Genomic DNA, 7,233 nt, shown 5'->3' with positions numbered 1-7,233 from the left:
AACATATTAAAAAACAATTTCTTACATATTCAACTATAAAACCTGTTCTTCTCTAATATTAGAATCGCATACCCTGACCTTGGTTGTTTTACTTTTTTCAGATGCGTCCAACATATCATCCGTATTTAACTTAGTTTTTTACAACCGAGTGATTAATTTATTACATTTTATGGAAGTTCGGGAGCTAACTGCACATTTTATGCAAGTTTAGGAGGCTATCGGGATACTTTGAAAGTTTAGGGAATCAATCAATTTTTTTTGGACAAGTTCAGCGAACATATGATGTATTGAGCCTAATATTATTTTTGTCAGGAAGATAATATTAACATGGCATATGTGCATATCCATTATTATCCAAAACTACCTTAATTGTAATCTCTCAAAGCCAAAAATAAAATGATTAATAATTAATTTTTTTGGTTGAATAATTAATTTATTTGATGTGTGCCAAAATGGATAAAACAAAACATAAAAAGTAAATTGAATTAATCCAACAAAATCACAGTTCAAATGAAGCTCAAATCTCCATATTGAAATAAAGAATTAGACCAGAGATTATAATTCTGATTCTCATTAGAAAATGGTAGCAACATGTCTTCTCCACTACCAACGGCAGCTCCGCCACCAACTATAATTCATTTGGAGGGTTCATCAAATCCATAAACTCTTGTTGCGTTTGTATACTCCCCCCAAATCCCACAATCTTTGGCGACTCTACCACCACCACCATCTCTTCAACGCCTCGTCCAGCAACTTCTTATCCTTCAAATCTTACACCTACGAGGGGGAGGTATAAGAGGTGAGGTAAATAATTTATTAGTCCATTAGTTACTACCTAACACACTATTTAGTTCTTCTATTTTGAAAAACACATTTTATAAGGTCCCTATCTTTTACCAATATTAATCTTTTGGTCCTTTTGTCTAGTTTTTTTAGACTTGTAACCGTTATATTTTAGCATAAATAGCCATATATAAAATAACAGAGTAACATGGTCAACTTGTATTATACTGTGGTTGTCCTAAAAGCTAAGATATATTCAGTTAAAAATATGAAAAAATAGATAAAAGGACCACAGGGTTAATATTGGTAAAAGATAGGGACCTTAAATTGTGTTTTTCAAAATAGGGGGCTAAACAGTGTGTTAGGTAAAAACTAGGGGACTAATAAATTATTTACCCTAAGAGGTGAGATAAGCTCATAGAATTTTAATGAGATGGAAAAGTCTATTTTAACCCTCAAATCAATATTATGTAGTTTAAGTAAAGGAAATATAGTAAAATATATTATTTTATCCTTCTTCATTTCCAACAAAACAAATATGAAATAATAATTTTTAACTATCTTATTTTTACTTCATCACCATCTTTTATTTTTAACTCTATCCCAATATTTATCTTTATCACTATCCCATCAAATACCAAACATTCTTTTAAATGTAATTTCCCAAAGTCAAAAATAGAATGATTAATATTAATTTCTTTTTATTGAATAATTAATTTATTTGATGTGTGCCAAAATGGCTAAAACAACACACACCTAAACAGTAAATCCAATAAAAGTAAAGATCAAATAATGTTCAAATCTTCATATTGAAACAAAGCATTAACCCAGAGATTATAATTCTGATCCTTAGTAGAAAATGGTAGCGACATGTCATCTCCACCACCCGCTCCGCCACCAAACTGGAATTGATTTGGAGGGGTTTATCAAATCCATGAACCCTTGCTGCCTCTGCATACTTTCCCCAAATCCCACCGTCTGTAGGGGCTCTGCCACCACTACCATCTCTCCAGCACCGCCTTCAACCACAGCGGCCGCAGCCACTTCCACCGGAACAGAAATCACTTGGGTGTGAGAATTATTATTACTAACATTCGCATGAGGATGAACCGTTAGGGTTTCAATTTTTTTAATTATCTCCTTCAAGTTTTGATCAATTACCCATCCAAGATCAATCAAATCCAGAATGTTTAAATAGATCAAGCTTTGTCCGGTGAGGGTAGGGAACATCACCTGAGTTATCTCCCTTTCCCGGTTCTCATGTCTCAGCTTCATCAGCTTCTCATTTGCCTTGCTGATTCTTTGCCGGAGAAAAATATCTTGGTTAACCATTTTCTTTGTTTGCTCCATTCCCGGCATTATTCTGTAGTGAGAAACAACTCGTTGAACACCGTGGGCCGAAGGCCAAACCTCAGGTCGAGAATCATAAGGGCTGAAAATAATTGCACAGGCGGGAATGTCGCAGAGAGTAGTTAATTCAGTGATCTTCTTCAGTAAACCCTTCTTCCTCTTGTTGAATGTTGATTTTCTGGCTGAATCATTTTCTATGAAGGCAAGTTTCACCTTTTTTCTCATTTCTTTTCCTAAGAGAAATTCTGAAAATTCAGGAAAGTTTTTTTTGGTTTTTTGTGTCTGTGTTTTTGGTTTGGATAATTACCATTGTATTTATAAGGATAATGGAATAATCATTCAAAATAAATCTTAGTTGGCATTTTTAATACATGGTTTGACATTTTAATATACATGAATTTGATAGTGAAATCTTGGTTGGCACTTTTTTAATATACATTGGGTGGCATTTTGTATCACCGCCACCACTCATTGCCAGATCTAATTACCATGAACCACCACACTACCTTTGCCTACAATCTCGTCTTTTTCGGTTTATTCTTGGCGCTGTTAGCAGTAGAGAAGCTTAGATCAGAGATTTAGTATGGTGGTGACCTTTTGCTGTTTTATCCTCCATTATTCGGTACCAATGGTGGTTGTTCCTCTTCTAGTGGACGACTTTCTAACTTATGAGTTGCTTCAGCTGGCAAATAAAATTCCTCGAAACCCTTGTTGCAGATTAGTTATTTGCCCAGATCTCCACCATATATTGTGTTGACAAGTCGATGGAACAAAGCCCAAAGTCCCGAATTCCAATTTCACCACTGTTGCCTTGCTTCGATGTTTGGGCTTGATGGATGCTCTTATTCCCGCAGTTCTAAGGAATTTGATTTTTCTGGGCAAGTTTAGGTAATTTTGATAACTTATTTGTTTTTTTTTTTTTTTTTTTTTTGTCAAATTAATCATATGAGTATTTGTATAATACATTAAAATTGTGATTTTATTGCTGTTAAATTAGAGTTCAGCACCATTTGGTTTGGGGTTTAGGTATTTGATAAAATTTGGGGGTTTTGTTTAATCTTGGTGCTATTATAAATTTAGTTTTATAATTAGTAAATGTATGTGTTAATTAACATAACTGTGGTTAAATTAATTCAATTTATGCTAAATTTTGATAAAATGTGAAATGTGCTTGCATCTACAGTTTTTTATTTGGTTCTACACTAAATTTAGTTTTATAATTAGTAATTCCAGTTTCTCCTCTTTCTAAATGCCTAACATATTGTAGGAATGGCGTCTGATTGGTGTGCTTAGCTCGAAACTAACTCCCCACTTTATTGATTTGTAGTCCTGAAATTAATGAGCATTATAAATCAGGTCTTTATTTTTAAGACAGCCAGCAAGTAAATAATATTTTTAAAAGTCTTACCCCTCCATAAACAACTAAGTTATTACTAGCAATAACTGTTGAACCTTAATGTTTTTTTTTATCCAATTAAGCTATCAGGACTCTTAAACATTTGACTCTATAAAACTTGATTCAATTTTTTTGCATGTATTTGTGCATTGCTATAGCTTCAGGTCTTAACAACTTGTGCTTACTTTGGTTGCCTAGGGGCATGGTAACATCAATATTAACCTGGGTACTAGAGAAATGGAAGTTGAACTTACCTTAAAATTTAAGCCTGAATTGATGATCGAATATCTCAAGGTACCTTTCTTGTTGTGTTAGCTATCTCTCATTTTTAAGATGTTGCATATTGTGTTCTGATATGTTTCATCATGAAATGAAATGAACTCCAAAAGTAGATTTATATCCACCCAGATACGACAGCTCACTTTCGAGATTCATTCTTCTCGCATAAGGGCTTGGATCGAATTCGTTCCTACCTTTTGAAGCACCGCTACATCTTGAGATAGGAGAGCTTAAGAGCGGTGGTTCTATTCCAAACCTTCAAATCAGAGGAAACCCCCTTTTCCCTCACTCTGTTCTTTCATTTCCTGGAAAGTATGGAATCCTAAGTATGAGGGATGAGTATGACTTTATTGGCCTATTACTTGATATTTTGTGTGTATTTTGGTTCGATAGGGTTTTGATTTTGTGATTTATTCCATTATTTTCTATTTAACACTTTCTTTGGATGTGATCTAATAGGAAACTCAATGTCTTCTTAGTGAACCATGTAAGTTGTTGACTCTTTCCTGTTTTGTGCATTGTTTGATACTTTGTTTGTTAATTTTTAGTTAATGAACTAGCAATTGAATAAAACTCCTAGAATATCAAATGTAATATTACTTTTGTTGCTTTTCATGTTGATTTGCCAAAATGACACTTGCTTCACATGATAGTTCACTGATACTATAGATCATGTTGATTTGCAAAATGACACTTGCAAAATGATACTTGCTTCACATGGATGTAGTTTAATTTCTCGATGTAATTTCCCGTGCTTTTTTTTTTCAGATGATGCCATGTTTTTATATAGGATGCGCTTTCTAGGTACCAGACGGCTGATGATCGGGAGGCTGAAAATATAGTGGAACGAGTTACTTCACGACTACAACATGTGAAATCTGCAGCTGTACTTTTGGCTGTTAAGGTAACATGCTATCATTGTCTTGTTGATGCTTTTCTTCATCATTTTAAATGTGATTTCTTTTCCAGTTATCAAGTTATTATGCTTAATCATTTATTACCATTTAGTTATTTAAATATTTTAGCACTATGTAAGATGACATTTGCCTCTCCTTCACTTCAAGCTCAAATCCTCAATACTATTTTGTTTGTGGGGGTGTGATAGATAGAGATAGAAAAGTGTTTTTTGGGTTCACGTATACAGAGCCGAGCTTTCATGTTGCACTTTATTACCATAACCACTTGACTGGAATGAAGGAATCATCTATATATATTTTGTTGGCTCCTCTTATTTGATAGTGGATAGTAAGTACCACCTTTCATTGGCTTTTAGAAGGCTTTCTGCCATATCTTGGTGACAATATGATATTAGTATTTTATTGATTCTTAGAGATATTACTTGAAAAGGATGGTTTTTTATGCTTTGTATCTCTCTAAAAATGATATTAGTCTTAATGTGACTCTTATATGTTGTTCATGTATGGCTGGACATGGATGGAGGAAAATTAGGTATATGAATGTCCTTTCTTTCCCTTTTGATTCTCGGTTCAATTAGTTGGGTAAATACTTTGGTTCTGTGTTTTCCTTTCTATTTCTATTGCGAATCTCTGACTTAACAAGGGCTTCTGTTAATCACCAAGGAACACTCATGTGGCCACTCCGACAACTACCGATTCGTGGTTGCGTTCACCATCTTCATTGCTCACTACAAGCTTCGATTCTTCCCCTCAATATGGTATTCATTTCAATTTCATACTTGTGCTGTCATCCTCCTCCTTTTTGAGATTGAATTTGGTTGCCTTTATACCAATTTAAAATTGTAGAAGCTTGAAACCTTTTTTTCTAGCATGGTTCTTGCTTTTCTCTTTTACTAAAGCTGTTATAATAGGTTTGTGTCTAACATATTTTAATTATTAAGCCACTTGATTTTATGTCTCATGATTTTATCTCTGTAATTTTAGAATTTTACAAATTGAAGCTGGTGGATGTTGAATTATTTGGGGCACTTGTAAAGATTTGTTTTCAAATTGCTATTATAGTCAATGTTGACAAAAGCACTATAATTAAAAACCCTATGGAGTAAGGAGGCAATGGCAGTATTTTAATACCCTTGTTCACTATCCCCCCTGACTTGTCTGGCTCCATTTCATCTAATATCTGAATCTATGATTTCAGTATTCAAAGTCTCAATCTATTGCTTGTACTATGTGGATCTGGGTATGAAGTTTATAACTTGTGACCCTTATTATGCTTAATCAGGTTTTTTTTTACTTGATTATGCAGTGCTAAATAGTTTTTTGGACTTAATAAGGTGTTTGATATTAGTCTTAACACAAGTCTTATTCAGCTGCTTGTTTAGCATTTTCTACAGGTAATATACTTCTTGGTTGTTGCATATGGTTTGCAACTTTGCCGAATTAAGAGGGAAATTGTTTCTTTCTCTATTAGATTCTATCTCCTCTTCTTCAAGATCATACGATGTTAATTTTAATATTTAGTTATTATTGTGTATGTTATAGTTATTTTGTTTAGTGAAAAGGGCTCTCTTCAATCCAAATTTAATTTATTGTTTTTGTGTAAATTATTTATAAAATAAGAAGAGATTGAGTTTCGACGGAATAGATCGTCACAAACAAAATTCTGTCGTAATGCAACAGGATCAGAGATATCTCAAAACAACAGTTAGTGACTGCATTTATGTGTTAGCGACTGAAAATATTCAGTCCCTAACATTACGACTGAATTTGCCACCAAAAAGGAAGTAGTTAAGTTTGCGACTGTCTAAGAATAATGGTCGCTAAAATGTTACCGACTAGGGAGTTACGGACTGAATAAATTCCGTCGGTAAACATTAAAATTCAGTCAGTAATACGAGTTAGGGACTGAATTGCGACTGAATTTTCAGTCCCTAACTTGTGTTTTTCTTGTAGTTCAAGTTAATTACAATTACTCATTTATTGTTGTTTTTTCAGGGAATTAAAGGTTTTGTTTTCAATTAATGGTAATTTGGCGCAATTGTGACGTTAGCATGACATATGTATTTGAACAATTTTTTTTTGTTAACTTTAAATTAACAGAAGTAATGATTTTTATAAATAAGTGAATTTAATTTGGTAAATTATAAAGCAATAACCCCTTTTGCTTACTCGTAATCCCTAATTCTTATGATTTAGAGACAAAAATCAGAGAATGTGGAGTTGCTTTGACAGATTGGGGAGATTAAAATGAGAACTTCTATGGTGCAATGGACCTAACCAATGAAAAAAGAAAATCATGCTACTTTATTAGGAGATGATTGGTGTAAGGAAAAAAATGCACAATTGTCATGTTTTTATTGGCAAGGTCCAATGAACCGGGACCATAGTTGCATTTCTCAATTAAAATGGTGAAACAAGAGTTAAGCATCTTAAGAAGTCGTGCACATGAGATTGGTCTCAGTGGTGAATACAAGATTGTTTGGTTGGGGGCCGATTTTACACGTGGTG

The 7,233-nt window shown here is 33.6% G+C and overlaps 1 long non-coding RNA gene across 4 annotated transcripts; it reads left to right on the top strand.

Annotated features, from left to right (window-relative positions):
* Positions 1-1,580: 1,580 nt before the first annotated feature.
* On the top strand, positions 1,581-5,962 carry LOC136206495 (uncharacterized). Of its 4 annotated transcripts, none has more exons than XR_010676302.1 (5): positions 1,581-2,335; positions 2,851-3,021; positions 3,728-3,823; positions 4,268-4,295; positions 4,613-5,962. It is a non-coding gene; the product is annotated as an uncharacterized lncRNA (long non-coding RNA). The 4 variants fall into 4 exon arrangements; XR_010676300.1 differs by having other exon boundaries at positions 3,728-4,295; positions 4,613-4,712; positions 5,389-5,962; XR_010676301.1 differs by lacking the exon at positions 4,268-4,295 and having other exon boundaries at positions 4,577-5,962.
* Positions 5,963-7,233: the final 1,271 nt, after the last annotated feature.

This window comes from Euphorbia lathyris, chromosome 9 (genome assembly GCF_963576675.1).
Source record: "Euphorbia lathyris chromosome 9, ddEupLath1.1, whole genome shotgun sequence".
NCBI classification, from domain to species: domain Eukaryota; kingdom Viridiplantae; phylum Streptophyta; class Magnoliopsida; order Malpighiales; family Euphorbiaceae; genus Euphorbia; species Euphorbia lathyris.
The sequence above is the reverse complement of the archived record's forward strand: the minus strand, read 5'-3'. Positions and strand labels throughout refer to the sequence as shown.